General features: G+C 38.7%; 1 long non-coding RNA gene across 1 annotated transcript; it reads left to right on the forward strand.

Moving 5' to 3' along the window:
* The first annotated feature begins 574 nt into the window (after nucleotides 1-574).
* LOC104949326 (uncharacterized) lies at nucleotides 575-15,047 on the forward strand. The gene is made up of 3 exons (XR_798795.1): nucleotides 575-635; nucleotides 8,329-8,410; nucleotides 10,713-15,047. It is a non-coding gene; the product is annotated as an uncharacterized lncRNA (long non-coding RNA).
* Nucleotides 15,048-17,374: the final 2,327 nt, after the last annotated feature.

Consider the following 17,374-nt stretch of genomic DNA (forward strand, 5'->3'; position numbering starts at 1 on the left):
ACACACACACACACACACACACACACACACACACACACACACACACACACACACACACACAGCACTGTAACCCCTTTACTGTTCACTCTTCATCCGAGAAAACGATGTAAGGTACCACCTCTGTGTTTAGTTACAAGTTGAGCCGAACAAAGCACTTTCAGAGAGGGCGGCGGCGAGGTTTTCATTTTGACTCGAGCAACAAATACAAAACTATCTGCCTTGACATCAAACAACACCGAAGCAATAAAGGGGGTCTGGAAATTCAATTTAGCCACAATCGACCAACGTGCCAATGTGTGTTTTAAAGTTGTATGTTTTGAAGATGTGTATTAAAACAGTGTCAGGTTAACCTTGAGGTTGTCATTGAGGATACCAGACAGTCCCCCGGTGTGTGTGTTTGTGTGTGTCCATTGATTCAAGTGCTCTGTTTTTGAGGCTGTTCTGCCCCACTTACACGAACACCTGTTTTCATTGCTTTTGTCCCACAATGTGTTCGATGTCCATGCTTTCTCTGCTCTCTGTTCTCACAAAGAAATCATTCCCCCTATGTTTCTGCTGCTCTCTTTGTCTCTAGTTGATGGGGTTTATCTACGCCTGCTATGTGGTCAAGCTCATTTCGGAGGAAGAGGATAGCTGTAAGTACACACACACACACACACACACACACACACACACACACACACACACACACACACACACACACACACACACACATTTACCCACCCTGCATGTCTTTACTCAGACCACTGTAAAAGATACTGTTTCTATCTATTTCCTTTTCACTAAGTCTCGCCATTGTTTCTACACTTGTTAAGCGTTTCATTCTGCACATATGAAGTTTAAAGTGATAATGGAAGCAGCTTTAACATCCAAGTTCTTTGTCATTTTTTTAAAGTAGCTCCCTTTTTTCAGATTGAGGAAGAAAAAAAGCTAGCGCCCCATTTCCCAGCTAATTAAGCTTACAAAAGCACAAAGAGCTGGATGAAAAGCCTGTTTCCAGCTTGTTTGAAAAAGAACACTTAAATACGCCCTTCATGGCTTCACACATAACATTGTGCTATTAGGCTGTGTGGAATAGACGTGAAAAAAGACAGACGTGAAACAAGGAACAATATTGTTTTATTATTTCAGTGTAAAGCTACTCTGTCCTTGTATTGTGAGTGTGATAAGGAATAGTGCACAATCACACTGATATTCCTTCTATCATAACATTTCTGGGCTTTATACATGACATTTATGTTCATATTTTCAAACAGTATTTTCTTGCTTTTTAAAATTAAAGAGAACAGGCTTTAAGGAGCGTTGGCTGGTGGTTGTTGGAGTGCTGACAAACACTCTGCTTCATCTATTGCTTAAACTTTTGCTCTTGTGTGTTTCATTTTGGAAAGGTCAATACAAGACAAACCCCCCCGAAACTCTTTAAATGTCAAGTATCACTCTTACTACAGCCCTGTGTACTTGACAATGTGACAAAAATGCAAGGACCTGCCGTCAGGGTTTCCATCCAAATTGGTTTGAATCTCTCGGTCAAACGGGAGAAAATCCAGGTCAAATATGATCTGTTTATTAGGCTAATAAACAAATAATAAACAGGCTATATAAAGAATAATGCCTAGCCACTGCATTACTGGTCTCTGCGACTTCAGACCGTAACTCACCCGACCTTTTTGAAACACACACCCATCTTGTTTCCAAAGGTCCGTACCACCAATATGTTGAAGAAAAATATGTTTTCTATATAAGGATAAATGGAAATGTCCTGTTATAATGTAATCCAAAATGTGTAGAGAAGTTGAGTTGAGCTCATCAGACTTTATTGTACAATCCCTTATAGTAATCGGCAGCTTCTGGAGGGGGTGATAGCTTTTTGGAGTCATCATCATAGACATTATTACCCAAGAGATACTAATCCGACCGATTTTCCCGATCCAAAAAAATTGGATTTACCAATTAGATATATACAAGATAAGTTGTATTTGATGTGTGTCGTTCTCCTAAGGCTAATACATTAATAATAAACAGGCTATATAAAGGATAATGCCTAGCCACTGCATTAATGGTCTCTGCGACTTCAGACCGTAACTCACCGAGCCCTTTTGAAAGAGGAATCAAGTCAAAGTGAACGCAATCTGTACATGCACTCCCTTGGCACTGAAGCAGCAGGTTTGAATGAAGCCATCTCGGACTGAAGGGAGTTTACTGACACCTCAAGTTGGAATTCAAAGTGAAACCTGTAGCCTCCAGCTCATTCATTTACAGTGACACACAGAGAAAGAGACGAGAAGAGAGAGTGTGTAGGAGTGCTCGGCAGATTCATGCTCGATCAAAGTTGTCTTTCATTCGACTTCTCTCCTACATGCTCACCACTTTGAACCGCCATCACCAAGCAACAGGCACAGGGGGGAAAAAAGGGGGGGAAAGACCAACAAAAATGTTTAATTTATCTTTATTCAATGTTTTATCAATGCATCTAATCATCATTACAACCATCGGGATGAATGAAACGTCTACAGTCAAAGACTAGACGGTATCAATGAAGTGTAATACCAGTAACAAGCGGGGAAACGAGGCAAATCAACATGTTCATTCTGCGATTTTAGTATTTTGAAGGCAGCGTGTTCCTTTGAGCATTAATTTAAATGAGCCCATTTACCTGAGGCCATCAGTTTAGTTATTCCATTAAAGTAGACGCTTTGCAGGAGGATCAATACGCAGCCATGTCTTATTCAACACTGAATTGAGAGTGGTCTTTGCGAACACATCAATATTGAGAGGTGATAATTGCAGACTGAATTCAAAGAGCTGAGAGTAGACACATTTTTATTTATTATTTGCATTTGTTATAAAACTGCAGTTCAATGCCGGGTAAGACCTTTCTACTGTGAGCTCACAGATACATTTTAAATCATCACAATGTTAAGAAGTTAAAAGCCATGTAAGGTTGAATTGATCTCAAATGTATGGAGGATAATCAAGTTTCAGGGGTTATTCTGAGACGTTTTTTGTTAGCACTGCATTTTAATAAGCTTTGTGATGACAGGAAACCTGAAATGCCACTTGTTCCGTGTCTGAATAATTAATGTCTCGCACTTATTATTTGGCCTTTGCTTTACTGTTGTATTTTGGCCCTTGGCTCTCGATACTGCACATTTTAGCTTTATTCGCAGCCTGAGAGTCAGAGCTTGTTAGAAATAAACAACAATTTCAGACTAGAGGAGTGCGCTGTGTTTCTCTTAGTTCATTTGCTTAGTGACATGTAAAATGCGGATTATTAAATTCTCCCTGTAGCAACCGAAATATCTGGCAGAAGCTTTAAATGATAACCTTTAGTTTCCCGTTTTAAGCCCATATAAAGACCATCTTATCAATCAGCTTCTCAGAGTGAGTGATGACGACTGACACAAACACATTATTCACATGAGAGATTTTAACCTTGCTTTTCTCACTTGTTCGGAAAGTATGATGAAACTAAAACTATCTCTGAGAGGATACACCTCTGCCAAGGCCAAATACCTTGCAATATCGACTAAAGTGAAAATGATGTGTTTATTCAGGCTGTGATTTGGATCAGCTCCACATTTGAATATGGGCTCTTCCTTGGCCCATGCTTCACCCTTAAACCAAGTTTAGTGAAAATAGAGCTAGTCGTTTTTCTGTAATCCTGCTGACAGAGACAAACAAATCAAAAACATAACCTCCTTGGTGGAGAAAACAATGTGCAATATTTCCATGCAGTATAACATTTAAATGAAACTAAAGAAATGAAAGTTGTGTGATTTTTTGCCAATGTTGCCAGAACTTTCCAAAACAGAGTCCTGATGAAGCATATGTGAGTTTTAAGGGTTTAAACAAATACCTCAATTGTTCATTCAAAATGTAGCTAGCATAACTGTCAGACTAAGGCAGGGGTCGGCAACCCGCGGCTCTCGAGCCGCATGCGGCTCTTTAAGCCCTCTACTCTGGCTCCCTGAGCTTAGACAAAAATAAGAAGGAAATCAAATTTAAAATATTTGTAGGACTATTTATATTTTGTTGCACGGTTGAAAATGTTTCGTATCTTGTATTTTGAGTTGATACTGTGACACATAAATAAAAAACTAAACGGTTTTAATTACGTCAACTAAAATATGCGTCACATCCTGCTACGGAGTTCTTTGTTTATTATTAGAGGTAAACGGTTTTCTATAATGTAATAAATAATAAATGCAAAACAACTGTAGTTTGTGTCTATGATGTAACACTATATACAACTTTATAAGCTATCAAGCTATCAAATATGTTTTGCGGCTCCAGACAAAAAAAAATTGGTGGAAAAGAGGGAAAAATTGCTCTTTTGGTCAAAAAGGTTGCAAACCCCTGGACTAAGACAAGAATATTGTACTAATATCTCACTCTCAGGCTGCGAATAAAGCAAAAATGTGTAGAATCGAGAGCCAAGGGCCAACATACAACAGTAGCCAAAATACAACAGTAAAGCAAAGGGCGAATAATTAGTGTGAGACATTAATTATTCAGACACGGAACAAGTGGCATTTTAGCTTTCCTGTCATCACAAAGCTTATTAAAATGCAGTGCTACAAAAAAACATCTCAGAATAACCCCTGAAACTTGATTATACTCCATACATTTCAGATGAATTCAACCTTACATGACTTTTAACTTGTTAACATTGTGATGATTTAAAATGTATCTGTGACCTCACAGTAGTTTTAAAGAAACACATTAAGTTTTTAGGGCCGTAAAAATAGGTATTTCACCACTATGCATTAACAGCTAACCATCTATTGCTTGTGCGGTTAAAAGTGTTTTGGGAGCTAAAGCCAAGCACTGGGTAAGAGTCAGTGTACACCCTCGAGAGGTCGCCAGTCTATCACAGAGCTAACACATGCAGACAAACACATTCACACAACACGGGCGATCTTTTTTTTTTTACTTTGCACACAAACGGGCAAACATATTGTAAGCCACACCTGTCATTTTCCCACTTCTTCTCAAGGAACAAATGTGATCAGATGGATTGAAATTAAAGGTTTGAGGCTGCTATTGAGCCTTGATGAATATGTACTCAATGGCAGCGTCATGTCACATGCATCATTTTCAATGCGACAAGAAGATAATTCTCTCCAGTGTGATTTTTGCATTTGTTGTAATCCTGTGTTTGCTGTTCCGTAAGTCCCTAACACGGCTTCGGGAAAAGGCTCTGCGCGATAAAGCAGTGTGGGAGACCACACAATAATCAGGGAGCTTTGTAGGGAAATGTGCCTTGGGTGAAAACGCTAATACTCACCGAGGACCAATGAAGGTTTTGAGTTGCTGAGAAAGCTAATTACACTGATAATTATTCTGTGCATGTGTGAACAAGTCTGTGTGTGATAAAGTCTGTGTGTCTGTGTGTGTGGATTTTGTGGTTGTATCAGTGTGTGGGACATGATCATAGTGATGCTTATCCGTCTCAGTGCTGCATGAATGTGTCAGACAGATTCATGTCAAACATCTGCCTGGAATCTTTGTCTGATCATTCTTTAAAGGGGCCCATTCATGCAGCTTCATATATTTTCCGGTCCATCATTGTATTTTGTGCCTCTGACATGTCTCCATGCTTTAATGTTCAAAAAGCTCTTTATTTTTCTCATACTGCCTGTGCTGCAGCACCTCTTGTCACCCTCTGTCTGAAACCAGAGCCCAGTCTGCTCTGATTGGTTAGCTGGCTCGGCTCTGTTGTGATTGGTCAACCCCTTAGAGTTGTCCCGCCCCTTAGCGTATCACGTACAATGTGTTGCAGCGCTACACAATAGAAGCATGTGTGTTACATAGTGATGTCACTATGTTATGTAAACAAGGAGTCCAATGGAGGTGTTTCAGGCAGTGGGAGAGAAGGAACTTTGGGATATGAGCCTTTGCAGACCATTTATATGCACACAAACCTATATGACACACTACATAGCTCCCCTTTAAATTAGTGGAATCCTTTTTAAGTGAAAACTCACAACTGGGAAAAACCACAATAATTTTAAATAATCTCATCATCATTGTTTATTTATTCACTAGTCAAAAATTGCCATCAAAAGACATATTGGAGACATCTGACATGTGGTTTACCCTGATAAGATATACGAAGCTTGAAAATAGTAGCCTAGACACTAAACATCAAGCTTTTACATGATATATTATTAACACATCTAGAAATGGAGGAGTTCATGTATTATACAGAAAATGTACAAGCGACTCTAATCCTAACTACTAAATGGCCTTAAATATGTATTTCATCAGTCTTAACATTGGTTCAACATAGGTAAGATATATTCAACACAGAATGTGGTCATACAAAATCAGAACATCTGTTCTTTTATAGATCAGACTGCAGTTTCTGGGGCAATTATTCCTCTTCTCATTCGCCCGTTGGACAACCCCAGCACCTTATGAATAACATCAGAATGTTTAAATGAGCCTCTATTCAGCTTGATAGACAGCGCACTGACGAGGTTAGAGGCTCCATTTCCTCTTGCGTTGGAAGGGTCGAGCATGGCATAAAAGTCTGCTGAGATTATTCGACTGCAGCATGAATCGGCAGGAAACCCTTAGCGTTCACACCGGGCCATTCTGCCACAAAAAGGATCCTCACAAAAGAAAGGCAGAGGCAATGTCTCCTCTGCATTGTCTGACTGAACGAGCACAACGAGCACAATGATCATAAAAATATCACATTATTGCAGCAGTCGAGAAAACCGCTGATAGACAAAGAAGATCATCTGTTGTCCCGTCGTGTGGTGTAATCACAATTTCACATGAATGCATTAAGAGGATTAAGTGAGAAGTGTGAAAAGACGTTGTGGCTTATGGTGACATTCTTTTACCCAACTTCGACAGAATTAAAGAAGAAGATTATTATGTATGAACAGATAGATTGAAGATGATCAGTTTGTTGGTCCGATTCACTAAAGCTTGGTTTCTCTTTTTTTAAGTTGTTTTCTTTAGGTAAGAAATATACGAAAAATAAAATGTACCTTGTCTTCTATAGATCTTAAACTATTATATATACTTTTCTTTTTCTCTAGGTCATTTTTCATTGCTTACAGTTAGTTCAAAATGCAGCTAGCAGGCTGAACACTGGAACTAGCCGTCGGTCTCCACATATGGCCCGCTCTTGCATCCCTCCAGACGAAAATATCCTGTTGATTACATTTAACGCATTGTTTTTCATCCGCTCAAATCCTCAAATATCGGCCTGTAATGCCACCCCTGCTCCAAATCCAAAACAAATGTATCGCTGGTTAGCGTAGCTTAGCATAGAGGCCGCACATAGGGGTAAACAGTAATCATGACTCTGTTTAAAGATCAAATCTGCCTTTTTCCGACTTACTTACATAATATTTAGTTTGTCAAATCTGATTAAAAACAAAAGTATAAAAACATTCAGTAGAGATGGGAGCAAAACAATGTGTGTTATTGAAAGCGGGTGAATGAAGCTATATAAAGACAGACAGTACAAAAAAAGTGTTCCTTTTAACATTTAAAGCATGTACACATATTCTATTTGAAACCAAAAACATAAAGCATGAAATTGTCATTCAAGGCGAGTGACTGTATGTTCTGAAAGCCAATAAATGAAAACATTACCGCACCATTACATATTCATGTGTTTTATTCATGTTATTTTAAATAGAGGCATAAACAAGCTAATTAGAGTAAAAGGATGTCTATGTTTGGTTTCCACATCAGATTTGGTCTTATATCCCTGCTTCTTGCCGACTTAAGGTGTTCTTAAAGCTACTTTCATCTCTACAGTGACAGCCAAATACCACATTGTACTTGACGCTATAGGAAACCTCACTCAATAAATAAGAAATTGCGCTGATCAAGGCAAGGAAGTACCCTTTTATGAGCTCTACAACATCAAAGCCCAAATATATATAAATATATATCATGGCTTCCTCTCTTCAAAAGTCCTAGCGCTCTGCCTCAGTCTGAGGAAAGCAACCACCTGCTGGCAGCCGCTCAGCCCGAGAAACTGGCGAGCCATCCTAGATAATTTAAGAGTTAAGAGTATTCTCAAGGCATAAATATACCGCTCCATAAGTCCTCTTCAAAATAGAATTACATCTGAGTCACATTGTGGTACAGTTGAGGCAGCATTTTGTTTTGAATCATTTGAATGCCAAAATCTGCCATTATCTAGTCAGAGCAGCAGCGATTAAGGTGGTGTTTCTGGTACACAATGTACCGTAGAGACGTCTGTTGGTGTAGGAGACCCGATGCAATGAATCATCTGTGGTTGCTGGCTCCCACCAAGGATTTCTCTAATTGGTGCTTTTTCTTTGTTCTGTGCAGTTGATTTTATAGGAGGGTTCGACTCGTACGGCTACCAGGGCCCTCAGAAGACCTCCCACCTTCAGCTACAGCCCATGTACATGTGAGTATAGCTGAAGTCTGTGTAATCATCTGTAATCATCATCTTTTAATCACATTTTATCACATAGGCACAATATTAGTCCCAATTATTATAATACGTGCATGTTTTGTGTTTTCATTTCTCACATACCCATCCTTAAACCCTCTTAAATCCAAACCCGCTATCAACAGCAAACATCGTTAGGGGACGTTTCTCTGTGTTTAATATCTGGAGTTCTGCAGTGAGGCTGATATTAGCACATTCTGCCGCATCAGCGTAAGTGTTTATCATGTATCAGCCCAAGGTCTCTCCTAGAACTTGTTGTAGCGCTTTTATCGCTCCCTTCACAAGTGGCAAGTGTGGTGTGTGAGAAAAAACAATTCTCGCTAAAACTGTTCATCGTCAGCTGTTAAACCCAAATTAACTGAAAAGGGCATCCTCCTGATGTAATCCTTGTGCGATTTGTTGTTTTGGAAGCTTTTATTTTGTAGTTTATACAGTGATTTTCACAGACTCAAAACAACAGATGCCAGTTTGTCAAGATCTTCAGCTTTTCTTTGGCCCCGGAAGCCTATAGGATAACACAAAAGGAGTCTGAGTCCAGGCTTAGGCATCCCAACATCAATCTGAATGCACTAAGCAAGAAAGCAAAAATACACTGTTACAAACAACAAAAAGAAATACGACTGATCACCTGCAGGAGACAGCTGATCAATAACTGTTTTTATTAGAGGAAAGAGCCAGGGCAAATTAGAGCCAGAGGCAGACGGACAGAGAGAGAAACTGAGATCAAGATGGGCGAGAGACTAGTAGATAGGTAGAGAAAACACAGAGTGATGGATGAAAGGTAGGACTAAACAAAGAAGAAAGGCAATAAAGGGCCCCTCTGTAGTTTTATATGTCCCCTGTGGAAGTCATAACACAGATCATAAATCATCGACCCCCAAGATAATGGCTACAAACACAAACACACACTTTCGAACGATAGCTGAAGCGTGAATACACACATCTGTAAAATAATGTGCTGATAGACGTATTGTGCGCGTACCCTTTTGCGCAAACAGATATCGACACGCTCGTGTATGCACACACACACTTACACAAACATCATCAATATGCTATCATTGTTCCCCAGCTGTTGTCCCTTCACTTTGGTGTTTATTGGCCCCGGCCACAGGGACCAATCAAAAAAGGATCAGCTGTATGGTCCAAGTGGAAATCTCCAACACCCAACTACCCACACACACAAAATAACTTCACAAAAATTACCGCACTTCTTTGCAAAGACATGAAAAAAAAGATCAACTTATTGTTGAACTTCAAAAGCATGTTTTTCTCTGTGTGCATTCAAATGAGAGTTTAGCATAATCTAAAAACATCCTCACATCTAACATCACATCTTTCTTTTAAGACAATTGATGTTTTATTTATCCATCTGTTTTTACAGCCTCACGATTCAGTCCTTGGTTGCACTTGTAGCCTGTTGTCTCTTTGAGCTTAAAATTACATTAGGAATTATGAAACGTTGATGAAGAAACTAATGTAAGCCTTTCTTAAGTCAAGGGTCGATTAGTATCAGTGCTATAAGAGGGACATTTCCTCAAAGAAACGTAAATAGTCAACTTATTTTAGAGTCATAGCATAGCTAATGGACTACTTACTCACTAAACCGTTATAGGAGAATCCTACACTAATAAACTGCTCTAACTACCTCTCTTTAGCATTAAGCTAAGTTGCTTAGCTGTTGTAACAGGGGGACATTACGTCTTTTTTCAATATAACCTTTTATTAATATCGCTAACATTAGCCACCGTAAGCTAGTTTTAGAACTGAGTAACGGTGCGTTTTACAGCCAATTGATTCAACTTTTCATGTTTATTCTGCTAAAAGTAACATTGTTCCATTTATATTGTGTCAAGAATTTGTTGCTAACAAATTAAATAATTAGCTCTTTTCTTCTCACTTTTCCTGTTTTCGTCCTTAATAGTTGGAAGGAAAGTATCAAAGTCAGTATGTCCTCAAGCGGCCTCTTGAGTGTTATCTTTTGTAAAAATACACAGAACAAGTGCTTCAGCTGTCCTCATTGAACATTATGTTGTTCAGCCTATTTGCCAGAGTAATTCACTTTATCAAGGACAATCCTGAGCAAATGCACCGCTAAGCATTTAATCACAAACCTCTTAATCTTTACTGTACTCAATTATACCTCAAGCAGTTTGGTTTTAAGTGGTTCACATTAACATTTACCGCTAAATCTATACTAAAGCAATAAATGGGATTCAGTCACTATTTCGTATAACCTTCTTCTCTCCTCTTTTTTCAGGTCAAAGTAAACCTAGGAGCGCTGCCTTACCAACCACCGCTGCTCAACTTTTACCACAGGATACAGAGGACACTAAGATATTCTGCTTCACCTCCAACCCCCCCTTCCAGTACTTGGTCACATTGCTTCCCTGGTCTGTCTTTCTGCTGTTTTTTTAATGGAGTTAGTTATGTTTCGTGATGAAACACTGGCCTCGTGTGGTTGAACACTGTAACTGTGTGAAACACCAGTACAAGCAGCTCCGGTGCATTTTCTTCTTGAAGGAAACAATCAGGAACCTTGCTTCCCTTTGTGATTTGGGGTATTTGCATTGTGAAAGAAACCAAAAGGATGTAAAGATCAGGATTCCAAGATGTTAACACTTTTTCTTCAAGCTGCTGCAGACAATGCAGATATGCCTGACCAAAGAGTAAAAAAAAAAAACACATCCTCACGTAAACAGAAGAGCCTGTTAAAGCATCTCTGAAAGGTTTTGCTCTTTGTGCCTGACACATCAGACACTGGACTTCCAACCATACTGACCCTGCATCTACTAACAAGACGACCGATATAGGAATGTCAGAAATATTTTCTACAGTTTCTGATTGGTGCAAGTTTTGAGCTTGTTACAACTCCAGACTCAAGCTCGAGCACACACCACACGTTTTCATCTGTCGTTCCATCAGAAACGTTGAATGTCAGTGAACAGTTAGATTGACATACTTTCATTTAATATGTGCATGTGTATAAAAAACACACAGGCATTAACTGATGCATATGTGAATTCACACGCACGCACACACACACACACACACACACACACACACACACACACACACACACACACACACACACACACACACACACACACACACACACACACAAACACAAACTAAACAGATGTGTTAACGTTTTTACTGCTAATATGAATCTTAACAATGTTTACAATAGAACAGTAGTCTGCCGGACAGAGAGACTGACATACAGGAGACTTTTAAGGTCTAGCAATCTCAAAGGCCACGGGGTGTTTTCTGCCACATTAAACAGACAGAACAGATGTTCCACATGTGTCCTCCGGTCTCTTGCTGTCTAAATACTTTGTCTTCCATCCAAGACAGACCGGTAGAGGTATATAAAGATAGAACATTACAAAGAAAACAACCGCAGGAGAAGGATTGAGGTCAGGCAACAGTTTCCTTTCCACTTCAGTCCTTTTGTAGCTTCCCTTGTCACTCGCCCATCGTTAAAGCAGGCAAGTTTTTCCCTGCTGTATTTCTGAATAATATTTTTTTTAAAGCTGGCGGTCAGATCAAGTGTCCAATCTGCCAAATCTGAAGCATCCAGCTCATACGAATAACAGAAATAGTTCACACTCTTCCACAGGCATACATCATGAGAAAAACAAACACAACAGAAATGACAATCACAGTTAAAGTGACCTGAATTTGATCAATGATTGGCATTTTTTTGTACCATAACAAATGTGACATGAAGCTGAAAAATGGCCATCATGGCATTTAAGTTAGTAAGTTAATGTTTTGATTTATTTGTTGCATATTCAAACCACTAGAGGATGAGATTGGTGAAAAAAAGGAGAAACTAAATGACTGAGGCTGAATCTGCGCTGACACAGCAAACGTTCGCCCTCGCATGCAGACTAACAAGGACAAAGACGGTACCAGAGAGATTCCAGAGTCACAGCAGCTCCCTCTCTTCACCTCACCAGTCAAATGTTAATGTTGAAAGTGCCAACCATATCACCACATGGACATCCGTGGAGCCTAGTTTCTGAAATCCACAGACTGGGAACAAAAATAATGGGTCTCCGGTTCAGTTTCTTGGATTTCCATGTAAGAAAAATAGATAGAATACAGCAAGGATATACAAAAGCAAAAGAAAACACATTTGCATTCATTGCTGCCAGCAGGTTTTTTATTTTATTCTGCTCAGAAAATTCAACTGATTCCTTCTGGAAACGTAACTTATCATGTTGCATTTGTGTTGCAATCACTTGATAAAAAGTTTGAGGCCTTCTCCGTCAACCAAGGAACATTTCTGTGTGGTAACACAGGCATGACGATGGACTATTCCCCTCTACAAGCTACAAAGTCCGCCCCCCTCTGCCAGATATCTTCAGCCGTTCTTGTTTTGTAACAAAACTCTGTTGGGTACGTTCAGAGTCGCTGCCCCATGAGGCTCCACCGAGAGTCACTCCGGAGGACAGAAACAACGTTTTGTGTGTTTGCATGAGGTGTTTCCAAACTGTTGCGTATTTAATCTCATGCTGCGTGTGACTAACTAGCTACTTAAGATGGGAACTGTTTGGTTTGTTGAATGCTCCTCAACTCTCTTCAGAGTCCTAAATGTGAACTTTGTGATTTTTCTATAAATAACAGTCTGAAATGTCTGCTGAGTAAAGGAGATAAAATAGCTACTACAACGTAAAACGACGAAATGTAACTTTGAACTTCTAGACGTTTTTTAATCACATGTGGCCGTGTTTACTGTTTTTTCTAGTTGACTACTAATGTATGATGTTGTGTACAAGTGGGACTACTGTGTTTTATTTCTTCTAATTGTACAGTGTATTTTGAAATGAGAGAGTAAGAGGAGAATGGGAGGAAAGGGAATTAGTTGCACTATAGTCTGTAATTCTTTTATTCACCTTTCTGTCAGGGCAGGAAATTCACTTTCACTTCACCGGATAATTAGCGTTACAATTTTAATTTAGATTTGAATTGTCAACCAACACCAATGATTTATATTTCATAAATGAGAACTGCAGATGAAGCGTCTTGTTGAAAAATTCAAATCAGGAACTAAAGCTGTGAATATTATTAGAAGCATAATTGAAAAAGATAGTCGTTGGTGTAATTAGCAAATTTGAACTGAATGTGAATTTATTTGTTAATTTGTGTTTAATGGAGACAATTAATTAAATTTCACCTGGTATTGTGGAACCAATATTAACGCCAATCTGGCAGGAAATAGAGAAGATTTCGGATATATAATGTAACCCAAATGTATGTGTATGTATGTGTGTGTGCTTGGGTGTGCGTTTGAGACCTTGTACTGCAGTTCATTGTACTTTTCTGTCATGGTGAACTGAACAACGCTTAACCCAGAACCTGCAGAGCTGCGACTTCATCACAAACAAAAAAGGAAATAGAACTCATCAAGTGTCGTAAAAACAGCAATAACAACCGTAATAATATATTTTAAAGTAATAATGAAGACAGAATCTCCACAGTTTGTTATTTATCTTCACAGTTGCTCGATTACATTTAGACTTTGGAACAGTCAATAGGGCTTTTCTCTGCAGATCTAAGATTGCACATCTGTATATAAAGTGTTAAACATTTGCAGAAGAAGCTCGAAGCAAGCCGTTATTTTGTTAAATGTTGTTGTTGCAAAGTTCTAAATCTGTACTAATAGTTCAAAATCCCTCCTTAAGTATACTGTAACTACTCTATTTTAAGCCTACACATTCTGGCAAGAATTCATTTTTATTACTGAAATAAATAATATTCGTATGAATATTAACAAATGAGAAACACTATAAATGATTTAATAAATATTTGCGTATTTAAAAAATGTGCCCATCAAACTTTCAAACGATAAATATTTTAATAAAATCTTAAATATTTATGACTTAATTCGCAACAATCAAAAGTTAAGGTTGATAACACATAGGTTTTTATGTATTAAGAGAAAACCATTTAAAATCTTAGATAATGTTTTTCCAGATTTAATTGTCAGTGTCCCACTATCATCATTTTTGGATTCAAATGTAGCTTAATTCACAATATAATTAAGAAAATGGGTGTTCTGTGTCTTAAAATATTACATTTGGTGCTTGCATACTTTGTTTAATAAGAAAATGCAGCTGTTAAAGGGACACAATTGGAATATCATGTAAAAGAAAACTGTATAGTACCCATTACAGAACCTTGAGGTACTTCCCAACTTAATGTAGCTTCTAAATAAAGTTATTAGGCAACTTCTCATCTTAAAGAGTAAACATTTGTCATACAAATTGTTTAATACTCTGAAAATGTATTGCCCTATATTTTATTTTTTAACGCACCAGAAACAAGCATGTTATAGGAGTATTTAGAAAGTGCAATAACACATATTCATAATACCTTCGACAACTATTCACAATGTCAGTGTGTCATCAATGCAGGAACATGCCAGTAAAGTGGCATTATCCAAACTGTGCTCTGGGTTGACTTGGTAATGTTCACCATTGACTAGAACATCTATGTGGGTGTCTTCTCTTTTTATGATGGTTTTTCCCACAGGTGACTGACTGTACATAAACTAGACAGTTGGGAATAAAGTAGACAGTGGAGAAGGAAAGTTTACATTGTGTCCTCATTTATTTTGTGTCCTCAAATCCTTTACATCGGTGGTTGAGTTTCTGCTTAGCTAAATGTTTTTTAGAGTTTCAGTTAAAAGAAAGACAATTAAATCAACTTACAAAGTGACTGAAAAGAAGCGAAAGCTGTGGAAACAGGATCTAAAAAAACAGCTGAGGGTGACATCACATATCCTAGTGATATCAGTATGTCCTTAACTAAACAGACACACACACACACACACACACACACACACACACACACACACACACAAATCCTTGCCAAGTCATTGCCGGGAAGCGCTATTGTTCCTTGGCAGAGGAAACGGTAAACATTAAAGGGAATTGAGTGGGTGGTATTCTTACATGCTCATTTCGTGCTCAAAGGTAAATTCTGTATTAAAAATCCTACAAAAAAATGGTTTTACAGTAAAAAAATAAATATCTACCTAACCCTAGAAAAAAAAGCCCGGTGTGAAAGAAAACCCTTTTTTTATAGATGCAATAGGCTAAGTTTAAGATGGAGTAAATGCTCAAAATTAGAAATACTTTAAATATGTATTTGTGTCCTGCAGAGCATCCCCATTTTGTAACCTGTTAAAAGTGGAACAGTAAAATCCAGAAAAATGTCTGAACGGTTTTTCAGGCTTTATGTAATAAGTGGATGACTTGCACTTGTATAGGCTTTTTTAAATAATTTGGATTTTCCACTAAAAGCAACTGGGCACAGCCAGGACAAGTAAAAGCATTACCATGCCTCTTGTGCCCTATGGCATTGATGAGGATTTGTAACGGAGCTAACATCCCATTTTACAGGCGCCCCACTTAGGTTTATTCGAAAGTTTCGCCAACAGCGTTGAACGAAAAAATGTCTCGGTCCAAATGACTTTCATTTTTAGGTGTTCAAGTGTCACCCTGTCGGAATTAAACAAATTCAAGTTTTGGGGATTTAATAATGATGAAAAGTGTGTGTGTGTGTGATGCAATGAAAATTAAGAAAAGAGCAACCTTTTGAACACTATATGTAGTCTGCTAGATAACTATAATATATATAATATACTATGTTACCTTGGTTGGTTATTGGCTAATGGTTACACAAGCCAACAAATCGTTATGACATAAAGTGGCCAACATCTGATCATCTCATTTTCAGACAGGTTTTTATATAAATGGATCAGGACAAAAAGTGAGCAAATATTTTTTCCTGAAACTTTCAGAATCTCTTTACACAGAGGGGACACATGTGTATGTATAACAGGTAGCAAAAAGTGGATTTTGAATAATAGGTGACCTTTAAGATGACGGATATTACCAACGATATTCGGCGGATTCAGGGCTGTCACAATATCAGACTTCAGAACACAATTATCGCCTTATTAGGGAAACTACATTATTTTACACTTGCTCGTGTTATATGAAGCATCAATAAATATGGAAAAATAGAAATCATAAAAAATAAGTATATTTCACAAATGTATGCCTATAGGCTACTACCACATTTAGGTAGATGAGTGAATAGTTCTAATGTTGATGCTGAATTAAATTAGAATTTAAGATTATTTTTAGTTTAATGCACAAATTGTATAAATACAAATATTGGTTGATAAGATGATAGTCAAAGTCATACAAGATTGTGAACAAAACAAAGAAAGTTCAGGTCTTGACATTTGATGTTTGATCCACTTCATATTTTTTGTCGATATTGATAAAGACGTCTTTGGTTAAACTCTCCCCGGTATAGCTGGAGCCTGTGGGGGGCTCTATTGCTAGGCACTGATGTAATGTTTCACTTTGGCCCAGGTTGTTCTTTTCATTTCTCTGATATTTGTCAATCTGCCCATGTGCACCCCACAGCTAGGCTTCCCATCGGCCTATCGCTGTTCTCCTGCACGCTGACGCCAAGACCCGGAAGCAGCGAGCAGCCTGCTTTGTTTTGTTTTGGTAGTAGGAGTTGGGTAAGAGGTGGACAGGCCAGGAGAGATGCGCTGATAAATGGGGAGAGCCATATCGGGGATGGAAGATGAAGGTCCGATAACCGACGCCTGTACAATGCCGAGTTTTATCAGCAGTTTGGAGGAGGAGAGTGTGAAGTTGTCCCGCCGCCGCTACTTGCCGACTGAAACTTCCTTTACGGACAGCAAAGTTGAATGGTCGGTCAGAGATTTGAGCCGCCGTGTCACCAGGTCCACCTCGCGATTATCTCTGGACGGAGGTGAGCGGGACCCCGGGGAGAGGAGCAGCGGTGGGGAGAGGGATGCGAGGGGCAACAACAACAACAACTGCAACGGTGGCGGAGGAGAGAGGAGGAGAGCGAGCGCTGTCG

This window comes from Notothenia coriiceps, unplaced genomic scaffold (genome assembly GCF_000735185.1).
Source record: "Notothenia coriiceps isolate Sejong01 unplaced genomic scaffold, NC01 NC01_scaffold00015930, whole genome shotgun sequence".
Taxonomy (NCBI): domain Eukaryota; kingdom Metazoa; phylum Chordata; class Actinopteri; order Perciformes; family Nototheniidae; genus Notothenia; species Notothenia coriiceps.